A 12,794-nucleotide genomic window follows, 5' to 3' on the forward strand; every position below is an offset into this window, starting at 1 on the left:
AAAAAATCACAAGGGGGCTGCCTGGGTGGCCCAGTGGTTCAGGTTTCCGAGTTTGGCTCAGGTCATGATCTCATGGTTTGTGGGTTCAGGCCCCGTGTCGGGCTCTGTGCTAGCAGCTCAGAGCCTGGAGCCTGTTTCAGAGTCTCTGTCTCCCTCTCTCTCTCTTTCTCCCCCACTCATGCTCTGTCTCTCTCTCAAAAATAAACCCATGTTGTTCAAGGGTCAACTGTAATTGATTTAATCTCTTATTAAAATACAAAGAAATAATTTTCCTACCAGATACTTATTTGCCTCTTTGTAGTTTTTCAGTCCTGACCATTTGCAAAGCATGGTTAAAACAAGAAGTTGCCAAAGGCAGGAGGGAGGGAGAGGCAGGGTCTAGGAGCAGTAGGGGTGGAGGTGAGCAGTGGCATACAACTAGGTCATTCTAGATCACGGTGGGGGGGGGGGGTCCCCAAATCATGATGGTTTGACTCACGAGTTTTTGGCTTCACAGTGGTACAAACGCAGTACCAAATCAGTAGAGACTGTACTTCTCCCAGGCTAGCGATACGTGGTCCGATACTGCCTTGTGATGCTGTGCAGCCGCAGGAAGTTTTAGCTCCCGCTCAGCCACACGCTCACGAGGGGCAACGCCTGGCACACGCCACAGTCATTCTGTACACATCCAACTGCTCTGTGTTTCACTGTCGGTAGGGTGTTCAACAAATTCCATGGTATATTCAACGCTGTTATTTACCGGCTTTTCAAGTTGATCGTAAATGCAGTCTGTTTTGGAAGAATGCATATCGGTGCAAGTTTCCTGTGTGTTTATTACTGTGGGGGCTCTCGCTAGCTTCTGTAGGTGCTTGTGTGATGTTTTCCAAGTATCCCCAACTTCTGGTTCTGCTTCACTCTAACAAGTCGGCCAGCACTTCCTTCCTTCTCCCTTTTTCCTCTCTCTTTCTCATCTTACCTCAGGAATGGAAACTGGTAAAGATCAGGATGAAAGTCAGTGCGTGCATGTATGTGGTATGGGGGGAAATCTGTGAGCCAGGAGATAGAAGACATTGGGCAAATTATTACCTTCTCTCTCTCAAGACTATCACTTTTAAGCTGAGTAATGCTCACAGATGCATGATGCATGTGAACGTGCTTTTTTAAAAGTCTGAAGTGCTCTTTAAAATCCAAAGACTAACCTAGGAGTGCCTGAGTGGCTCGGTTGGTTAAGCATCTGAGTCTTGATATCAGCTCAGGTCATGATCTCATGGTTCATGAGATCCAGTCCCACGCTAGGCTCTTGGCTAACAGCATGGAGCCTGCTTGGGATTCTCTCTCTCCCTCTCTCACTGCCCCTCCCCTGCTCATGCTCTCTGTCTCTCTCAAAATAAAGAAATAAACTTAAAAAAAAATCCAAAGACTAATCTAATAGTATTCTTTGGGGCGCCTGGGTGGCTCAGTTGGTTGAGGGTCCCACTTTGGCTCAGGTCATGATCTTGTGGTTGGTTGGTTCAAGCCCCACGTTGGGCTCTGTGCAGACAGCTTGGAACCTGAAGCCTCCTTCTGATTCTGTGTCTTTCTCTCTCTCTCTCTGCCCCTCTCCAGTTCATGCTCTCTTTCTCTCTCTGAAAAATCAATAAATAAACTTAAAAAAATTAGTAGTATTCTTAAACTTTTTGAGTAATTCTAGGGGCACCTGGGTGGCTCAGTCTGCTGAGCATCTGACTTCAGTTCAGGTCATGATCTCATGGCTCATGAGTTCTAGCCCCACGTTGGGCACTCTGCTGTCAGCACAGAGCCTGCTTTGGTTCCTGTCTCCCTCTCTCTATCCCTCCCCAGCTCATGCTTTCTCTCTGTCTTAAAAAATAAATAAAAACATCAAAAACAATGTTTTTGAGTAATTCTAGTACCAGTCTTCCTCGACTTACATCCTGCTAAACCCATCATGACTTGAAAATATCCTGAGTCAAAAATGCAGTTAGCACACCTGACCTACTGACATCATAGTTCAGCCTTGCCTACCTTGAATGTGCTTAGAACACTTATGTTAGCCTACAGCTGGGCAAATCATCTAACACAAAGGCTATTTTATAATAAAGTACTGAATAGCTCATAAATTCACTTTATATAGTATAGGGGAAAAATAAAGCTTTATACTGAGTTTCTAACCTACACTTAGAGCCTATACTTTAGTATATTTTACCAAACAACATTCTTCAAAAGAGTTAAGGAAAAAGAATAACCTTAAAGTGTTCCACAGGTACAGAAACAGTTTAGGGGAACATTCTATTAAGCATGTTTTCATGGAGGGATCAAATAGCATGCAATTATTTTGTAATTGCCTTTTAGCCCCTTGCTATGTAATTACTCATTTGGTTATATGTGCTTTACAAATTAGCACCCCCAAAGATCTAAAAAAAATTACACAGAACATGGTGATTATCCTTAGAGTTACATTGTTTCTCAAAGGGTAACTGCCATTTAGTGTTCTAGGTCTGAGTTCACATCATGACCTCATGGTGATCATGTACTTACAGAGTAACTTGCCTGGCTGTTGGGGCCTCAAAATATGGTGCACAGCTAGAGCGGGAAAAGTGGTTGGGAACAGGTGTAAATCCAAAATGGTGAGCGTTGTGTGTTCAGACAAGCTCCAGGCTGCCTAGGGTTCACAGTAAATAGTGTTGAATGCACGTGTGTGTGTGTGTGTGTGTGTGCATGCGCACACTCGTGCACATGTACACGTACACCTGAACGTTTCTTAGGTCTCCCAAAGGCCGACCAATTCACAGAGAAAAGCTTTTACCCAACCAAGAGTCATTCCCACTTAAAAACCCACACACATTTGTTAGATTTCTTAGAAGGTCAAGGGAAGAGAAATATAAATGTCTCACTTCCTTTTCAAATTAAGAACAACAAAAGTAAAAACATCTTTCATTAAATATAAGAAGTGACAACACATAGCTTGGGAGGGAGAGCAAGAGAGATATGGGAAACTACCTAAAATCACAGAAAATCCCGGAAAATCACAGAGCTGTGTGTTCAGTATGAAGGCTGTCCCGAATGCATAGGCATTATAAAATGATATGGTTTCTGGAGTGAACAGAGGAAGCCTCAGAGAGTCAATTTACTAGCATACCGATGAGTTCAATTATCTTTAAAGGAATGCTTTAATGAAAAGCTCATTTTGCTAATATTCTTATGGGACAGGGTCTCCCTGGTCACAAACTCTTAGATTGTAACCCTCCCCTCAGTGACTCCAAGACTAGTTTCTATTTTTCTCTCCTTTCTCTTGGGCTCTTTCAAACCATTTAAAGACCGTTGTAGGAAGCCCATGTTTGAATATCAATGCGTAAGAGCACAAGATTTAAATTTGAACCCAGATTAGACAATGCGGGTTTGAATCCACAAGCCTGTATTTACCAGATGTGTGGTTTGAACAATACTCCTCTCTTTGTGCTTCCGCTTTCCCAGTTGTGACAGGGACCTAACAGTTCCTACCTAATGGAGTCGGTATGAGAATACCTTCCTCACACGGTTGTCGTAGGGATTAAGTAGGTTATTACATGTAAAGCCGTTGGCACTCTGGCCATAGTAAGCCCTATGCATGCGTTTATTTTTATACTTATTATTTTATTTATTTACTTTTATTACTTTACTTTTTATTTACTTTACTTGTTATTTACTTTATGATTGGGAAGATATCGTGCGTACTTGGCACTTTGTAAACTCTCAATAAATGGTAATTATGTCTATTCTTTTTTTTGCAGTTCTGTTATTATACATTAGTATTTGGGTTAAAGCATCTTTTTCTTCAGGGACTGGGAGGCTGATGTCTCCTGGGCCATAGCCTGGGTATTTAGAGGGTTCCTGTTGTCCCCGCTGATGCCATTTTCTGGGAGTGGAACTTCAGCTCTGAAAATGAGCAAATCCAAAGTAGGTGGGCCAGGAGACCCACAACCCTTGAAGGGAGGCAGGGCAAGGAGAGTCAGGTGACCTGTCATTTCTAATAGAACTTACTGCCTAGAAAACTCAGTCTAGAAGAATGGCATGACTTCATTTTGTATTCCCTTGGGATTTTGTTTGAACCTAGGGTACCATGGTGATAATCCTGTCCCCCTTTTGCTCTTTAAAAAAAATTTTTTTTCTTAACATTTATTCAATTTTGAGAGACAGAGGCAGAGTTGAGTCGGGGAGGGGCAGAGAATGAGGGAGACACAGACAGAATCCGAAGCAGGCTCCAGGCTCTGAGCCGTCAGCACAGAGCCCAATGTGGGGCTCGAATTCACGGACCACGAGATCATGACCTGAGCTGAAGTCGGACCCTTAAGCGACTGAGCCACCCAGGCGCCCCCCACCCATTTCTGCTCTTTTGTGGTTGGGGTGGGATGAGTGGAAGCAGGGTGGTTGTACCCCACTGCTTCCAAGATTCCTCTCTACCTTCTCCTTGTAACGGTGGCCCCGTGTCCAAGAACACTGAATTCAGAGAAGCCCAAAAGATGGGACAGCTAACATGAGCATTCCTGTGCGGTTCCTGCGGGGCACCTTCCATGAGCATTGCCCACGCCAACAAAAAGGGGGAGGGCGCATCTCCTTGGCTTGTTGCCCTCTAGATAGGGCCGGCCTGACATTCCAACACCTCGGCTCTGTGGACTAAGTCCTTCAGAGCCTGCAGGCAGAGCCTCTTCCCTTAAAGCTTGATCTTATTGGTGGAAGAATTCTTAGCTCTGAAAAATACACACGTCTCGGCAGGTGTGCAAATTGGCCATGAGACTCCGCAAATGAAAACACACCCGTGAAGGGGGCTACGTGACCGCAGGCCGAGAGGCCCGACTGCCTGTCTGTGTACAATCTGCAACTTGGTCTTTGCCCGAAGACCCCTAATACAGCGTATAGTCTTAATTTGTCTTCTCTAAAACCTCTAAAATCATGCTGAAACCATGTCCCTCAATAATTTCTCTGCTGAATCATGATGCTGTCTTGGATTACAGAATTTATGCAAAAATGACACCGGTCCTTCGAATCTCTGGTTACCCACATGAGTCAGGAACCACAGGGTAACCCTCCATTCTCCCAAATCCCGAGTTGGTTGTACAGGGTTTTTGTTTTTTGCCTGTAATCTCTTAAACATAGCTTTACCCACCTCAGCGCAAATAATGTCAATCTGCCATGATGACCAACCGAATCAGAAAAAGGAGGGAGAGGTGAGAGAAGAGGAAAATAATCACAGCTAACAGCCACTGGGAGCTCAGTGTGCGCGAGTCCATGCTAAGTAGCTTATGTGCACGGCTTCACGAATACACATAACCTGTGTGCACAGGCTTTTTATCTTTGTTTTACAGAAGAAATTGAATCCCAGACTGAACTTGGGCACCGAACTTACCCCAAGGTCACACAGAGAATCAGGGGTATAGGATTAAAGGCCCTCTGACCTGAGAGCTTTAGGCTTAACCATTATGCTTCATATTCTTAAGCACTTTGGATTCTGGAGTTGAAATGAAAGTACACATCAAACTTATGTAAATTGGCATGATTAAATATATTACAACATGTAAGGCAGCCCTCCAGAGGAAAAACAACACCCCAGGTTTTAGTGTCTGCCCACTTTTGTGGTGTAAATATTCTCACTGCGGTTGATTCAAGCTGCCGATGGTTTGGTACCCAGCTTTTACAATCCCTGCACATGGCTGACTAAATGTGTACAAGGAGGGGGTGCTGATGCAGGTGTAGGAGATTTGGGTCCCGGGATCTACTGCCCCTTTACTTACATGCCGCTGTAAGCGAGACTCCATCTTTCTGAGCTTCAATTTTCGCCCTCACTTGTAAAACAAAAAGATGAAAGAATAAATTGCCTCCAATTAAATAAATATATAAATAGATATCTATATTTATATATTTTTTTTTTTTTTTACGCCTTAGGAAGGGTCTATCTAATGTGAGTTGGCAGTTTGGAAAGTATGGTGTGTTCTTTTAAATGTGAAAATGGGGGAATGTGCTAGTCATTAGGAAGGTCACTTTTGAGAGGAAACACCATTTCAAGTTTAATGAAATTCAATAAATACAGTCATCTATTCTCCTTCCCACCCCTTTATCTTGTCTCGGCTCTTCCTGAACTTGTTTTCTTATTGGACAAAAGTCGGACCAGAGACGATCGGAGTCACTTTGTAATTTCACTTTGGAGGGATTTTGATTTTCCAAGGCAAGAGTTCTTAAGCTAGAATCTTTAATACAATTAGTTTCCTTTACAATCCTATTTATTGTATTGCATATGTGCGTAGAAGCACGGAGAAGTGATCCCAAGACTTCTAGAGAGTGGATGGCAGAAGAAAAAAAAGGGCACGTATCAGAGTGGAGATTTCCGGACAGCTTAGGAACAGACTTTTTTCCTCGTCTAGGCTGGGGACGGCAGAGGGCTAGCCAAGGCAAGCAGGGTCACCACCTCACTGGCCTCATCGTGCCAAATGCAAAGGAAAATGAAATGTGTGCTTTCGATTTCTGAATACCTGAAACGAAGGGAGATTTAGTCATTAAACACATACAGGGCTTTGACTGACCACACACCCTTTCTAAAATTGCTATGTAGGTTTTAAGTCAGTATTTGTGGTTGAGAATTAGTGTTCTTTTAGTCCTTGGGAGCGCGATAATCTGCAAGGAAAGCTTGCTGTTCTCATGCTGGAACCCTGGATGTCTCTGAGCTTTCTTCTCTAACTGGGAGACGTCTCTCGGCATTCCGTCTTTCCTTCTGCAAATACTGAAGAGGCACCCCTTGCCAGGCAGAGAGAAAGCACTGGGGCCATCAGGGTGAGTGCGTCATGCCCCTGCCCTCGAAGAACTCTCAAGTCCACCGAGAAGGATACTAGGTCAACAAAAAGTCTCAACACAAGGCGGCCGGCACTGCAAGAGAGGAAGGAACAAGGCGCCGTGGGAGGGTGTGACTACCGCGTGTAACTAGACTGTCCCCGTTACAGATATGTGCGTGTGTCATAACCATGTAGATTTTCTCTGTTAAAATCATTTCCTTTTTGGGGCGCCCGGGTGGCTCAGTCGGTTAAGCGTCCGACTTCGGCTCAGGTCATGATCTCGAGGTCCATGAGTTTGAGCCCCGCATCGGGCTCTGTGCTGACAGCTCAGAGCCTGGAGCCTGCTTCCGATTCTGTGTCTCCCTCTCTCTCTCTGACCTTCCCCCATTCACGCTCTGTCTCTCTCTCTCTCTGTCTCAAAAATGAATAAACGTTAAAAAAAATTAAAAAAAAATCATTTCCTTTTTGGGCTTCCTGGGTGGCTCAGTCAGTTGAACATTGGACTTCAGCTCAGGTCATGATCTCATGGTCCGTGGGTTCGAGCCCCACCTCTGGCTCTGCACTGGCAGATTCTCTCTCTCTCTCTGCCCCTCCTTTACTCTCTCTGTCTCTCTCCTTCTCTCTCTGCTCCTCCCCCCCCCAAAATAAATACATAAACTTAAAAAAATCATTTCCTTTTCATTGATTTGTACAGAATGTTAACAGTACAGAGAGGCAAACTGAAGCCCTCGTTTTTATCTTTTCATTCTTGCAGTCAACTATAATATGCACCGTATGAATTTACAAACAACAGATTCACACATCGCAAAACAGGAGTGCATTTCATCTTTAATCGGTAGTTCCCAATCTTGGGCACATGGTGGAATTAATCGCCTGGGACGCTTTCTAAAAACACCAATGCTTGAGTCTCTTTTCCTCAGTGGGCAAGGACCTGAGAGAAATCACGAGCAAAGGTGGGATGCCCTAGATGCCAGTGAGAGATGCTGCTGGCGTCTCTCCCGCCTGCCCCAGGGCCCCACACGGACCACCCACATTCACAATGCGTGCTGGCTTGAGGAGATTCGAGGCTGAGCCTTACCTACGCCAAGGGGAGGTCAGCCCCACGGGCACAGATCTGCCCTATGGTGAAGGAGAAGGCCTCCTTGCCCCTCGGAAATGAATTAGTGCTTGAGATGCCACAATTGATAGCCATAACTTTGCTGGAAGTTTTATTTTCCTCAAAATGATAAATGTCTCCGAAGAAGGACGCTAAACCTGATTGGTTATTTGTATCCTTTGGGGCTCATTACCTGGTAACAAATTCTGAAACAAGGGAGCAAAGGCCGACTTAAGAGGTTTGGATCCTCTAATGAGAGTCTGGGAAGGAAAGAGCTATGTTGGGCTCAGTGCAGGCAGCAGCCCTCAGGTGGGGCCACAGCTCCTCCCACCAGCCCACCGCCTCCAAGTAGAATCAGCCCTTCATTTAAGTACTTATAGTAATTCTGGTTTTGATACTCGTAGTATTCCTAATACAATAATTCTGTAATTACACGGATGATGTTTTTTTCATCTAGGTTTGGCCTTCTGTTTGTTTCTGGGGGGAGGGGGGGTTCATGTCAACACAACCAGATAAGAAGGAGGCAGAAAAATAAAATTCCTAAGACACAAAGAGGGAAAAAACCAAAACCAAACCCTGCTGAATCCTGACCAAGTGCCTAGCATAGGCCCATGGAGCAATCCCCTGTAGGCTATTCGTACCATAGGGACGCGTCACTGTGGCTCAGAATGACAAGCACCTGTCCTCGGAGAGGCTGGCCCATGGATTGAAGCACTTAGCACATTCTGAGTGCTCTGTCAACGCGGAGGGTACGAGATGATCTTCAGAGGATGTCTCCTCAGAGGAAGGTGCTATGCAAATACTAGCATTGTTATTCTTCTAGCACAAATTTATAATTGACTTTCTGTTAAACATTGCAGCAAGTTAAATTAATTCAGGATGATTACAGTCATTAAACAAATGCCTGGTAATGACTGCTTTCTTCTTTCGGCATTCCTCAAACCACTGGGGTAAATACCATATAAGGCTTTGGCTCCATTGTCAGATTAATTGCGATGCACAACCCCCGTTTCGTAACAGCGCATGCGCACTGCTTTCTAGCAACCGGACCGTGATTTAGGGTTACTGGCTGATCTCCTTCACCTCCGAGATTTTCCTATCGCTCTTGCCATTTGGTTAGGTACAATTTATGGGTTCACTACAGCATACAAGTGGCTTAAGGCAACTTCTACCTGTTTAAAAAAAAAAAAAAAGGAGAAGGAGAAGAAGAAGAAGTTGTGCTTTTAAAAATCAAAACGCGGGGCAGGAATTCTCCCCCATTGACTCATCTGATGCCGGAGCCAACCAACACGATAGGGGCAGTGACGATTTTCAGCCTCTTTGCGCCTCGGGACGGTCGCGCCAAGAATCACCTGGCATCTCACAGCAAGCAGGACAGAAATGGTTAAGTCCCCAAGGCTGCGAGTAAAACACTGTGCCCGAGAGCAAAGCGACGGGAGGTGTCCCCTGGCAGGTGTGGACGCACAGAGGCGGCCCTCCTTCAGCCAGGCGGTGCATTCGAGGTCATCTGACCGGTGCCCCACCCTGGAGACTGGCCTGACTCCGCGGAGGCCCCTGCGTGATAACACCCTGCGAGTCAGCTGACGGCCGCGTCAGAGCCCCTGCCTCTTTGCACGCTCACGCCTGCCGGAGCCCGGCTCCTGCAGCCTCCTAGCCGCAGTGCAGCAAAGCCGAGGCCGCCAGCTAGGCACAGGGTGCCGTCCTGCTGCCACCACTCAGCATTCCTTACGCGAGGAGTATTTACCTTTGGCTTAGCCAGGAGCAGAGAAGCAGTCTGAATGTGCACGGGGGCTTCTAAGTTGGCAGCGTGAATCTGCAGCAGAGCGGGTACTGCCGGGAGCCTGGTGGCCAGACTGCCCCTCGTGGAGCGCGGCTGGGTCCCCGTCCCCTGCGGGCGCGGCCTGGGGGCGCGGCTCAGGCTCAGGCCGCGCTGCTAGACCCGCAGGAGTAAAGGCTAGGACAAAGGAGACGATGCCGGCCGTGGTCCGGCCGGCCGGGGCCCGTGCAAGGCTCGTCCACCCAACCGAAGCCAGGGGACAGTTGAGGCTGGTCACAGGGGCTGCCGCGGGTCCCCCCTCCTCAGTTAGAACACGGTGTCAAGGAGGAAACCAGACTCACTGACCTAATTCAATCCCAGTCCTCTCTGGATGCGGGGACGGCTGCCGAATAGCAGTGACACAACCAGCCATCAGTGGAGGATTACTGTGAGTGCAGCCCGAGACAAGGACAGCCTGATTCCGGTCATCTGATGGCTTCTTCTTATTTTCCTAACTAAGCGTGCTCGCCAGAGCGCACAGTTGTGTGTGCATGAGCCTGCCTTGCGTGCGGTCTGCATCTGCTCTGGTTGGAAATCAGGGTGCTAGGCGAGCCCGCCTTCGTGCTGGCTCCTCTCTGCCGCTAGGAAGGGGCACGCAGACAACAAAGAAGGAAGCAGAAAGCATCACTTTATCTTCACTCGTGATGCTGGCGGGACATAACTTCTTCGCAGTGATGCCCTCCCGTGTGCCTGTGTGTGCGTGTGTGCGCGCGTGTTTGAATCCATCTAATCGAGGAGCCTCCCAGATACCATCGTGGATGTGGCTTTTAATGATCTGGAGGAGAAAAAAAAAAAAAAAAGGCAGCCCGTGGAGCCGGCCGCACGTTTAGGTGATTGCCAATTCGAAATACTTTGGTTTGTGAAGCCCGGCCCTGAGGGACCAGCTCGGTAACTGAGAAAGAGATCGTAGATAAAGAAATAAAAATGACAAGCGTAATAATGCAGGCTCTGCGAGAAGGCTGTCAGAGCGTGAGTTCATGGATGGCAATTTCACCAGGCTGAGACTGAATAATTCATAGATTGAAATTACCCTGCTTTTCACCTTTCCATTTAAACCGGCATGATCTGAATCTCTAATAAATGTTCGAGATAAAGTAAAACGCCAATTTGAATCTGAAGAGCTTTTCAAACCAGATGCGGCACCCCGAATCTTTCGGTATCTTTCACAATTATCCTGTGAGGACCGCACTTCATCACGAAGCGCCATTACCAGGGAAAATGACTGTGATTACAATAGCAACAATAGAAGGCCACCAAACGATCTCTCATTTACCTAATTCGCTAAGACTGACTGTGTGCTGTGAATGCCCGTTGTGAGTCACCTTGCCTCCCACCCGTGGATCTGCCTCGCGCCGGAACAGAAGCGAGGCGGTGCGTGGAATAAATACCCGAACTCTGAGAGCCTAGCAGAGGGCTCTCTCTTGGGTTGCGATGCGTCTGTGGTTTGTGTTTTTGCGTTCTTCCCCACCCCCCGGTGCTTACACTCCAAGTGCCTGTTTGGGAGAAGTGGTGAGCCTGTGGTGGATTGAGGGGTGATGCCTTGATGCGGGAGGGCACAGACTTGTTCATTTACATACCCCCTTCACTTGAACGTACACCCGCATGCGTTTACTAGAAGGGAGGAAAGATTCTGTTTGGGGGGAGTGGCTTAAAAATGCAGCCCAGATGAAGGCTAGGTCTTTGTTTCTTCCTCGAAACCCCTGTCTGCTCTCAGGTGAGAGATCCCTTCAGGAAACTATAGTCCTGGTGTGATGTGTTAAAAACCTCTCAGCTCGAAAAGGGGCTCCCGAGACACATCCACTAATCAGTCTGTGCAGCTTGTATTAAAAGCACGAATTTCCAACTGAGTGATTAAATGAAGCTTTCTTTGGCTGTGGCTGTGTCTGCTGGCCCTCCAGTGGAGTCTAACCTAAAGAGGGCTCTTTCTGTCCATGTCAGGGCAGCTGTGCCCCCGCGAGAAGGAGGCAGGGCTCAGAAAGCCTGGCCGGAGAACGGTCGTCGTGCCGCCATTTAAGAGGCCCGGCGACCCCCAGAGTTTTACTCTCAGGGGCATGAAGACAGTGTGTGGGTTCTTGCGGAGTCAAGTGATTTAAGTTTGATGAGCTAAGGCAGGGTTTCTGAGGGATGACGGTCCTCGGGGAGGAAGGTAGGTTTGAAACATAACCTGTCTAGTATTGTTGAGTGCTCTGCTTGAGACCCTGAGCTCTGATATGCTTCTTAATCCATCATGGTGGCTTTGGCCCTTCCCATACACCCCCAAATACCTTTGTCAGAAGGAGGTAAGTCGTATTTCTAATCATTAGTCTAACTGATTATGTTCTTCTCGTCTGGTTTCGGGGGGAATATGTTTTTTTTTATGCTGTACTTTCCATGTACTGTTATTCTCACCACCCTGAGGATAACTAACAACTTTTTTCCTTGTGTTTTTTCTCTAAATATAAATGAAAATGTAGCATTTTAAAAGGTGATTTAAATATGGTGTCTCTTCCCTTTATGTAAATACGTTCAAGGTTCTAATGCTTTTCAAAGGAACGGGGGAAACACTTTTATTTAGGAAATAATTTTTTTAAATCGTAAGCAACTCACTAGATATCAATTATGTTACCATATTGTTTTCTTTAGATAACTCACACTTCTAATACGGAACCCATTATTCTTATCTTTCAAGAAAGAGGCTGTTAGTGACAAAGGGCTTTTCACAAACCCGCACTGTCTCTGGGCCAGTGTTTTCTTTTTTATTAAAACAGAGTCTTGATGCTCTGTAAAGGGTTTTTCATTTCTGCACTTTAAAGCTCTTTAATAGTCAAAGTTTGAACAGGGTAATCATTCAACAAACTGGTTTATGTGTCTGATATTTAAGTAATGCAGGTATACTAAAATGATCTAAGTATAATTGGAAATCAGACTTTGTTACCTTTTTGGGGCTCAGAAACATAATGAGTTTCACTTGATAAAAACAGCAAATTTGAAGCTCATAGTTTTCTGATTTAAGTATGCATCCTTTATATTCTTGGGAAACGAGGTGTTTCTTTCATTTTTTCAGGATGCAGGTGCCTATCGTGTGTTAACGCTATCGTGTGTTAACGCTATCGTGTGTTAGTGCTTG

This window comes from Panthera uncia, assembly GCF_023721935.1.
Source record: "Panthera uncia isolate 11264 chromosome B2 unlocalized genomic scaffold, Puncia_PCG_1.0 HiC_scaffold_25, whole genome shotgun sequence".
In the NCBI taxonomy this organism is placed as follows: domain Eukaryota; kingdom Metazoa; phylum Chordata; class Mammalia; order Carnivora; family Felidae; genus Panthera; species Panthera uncia.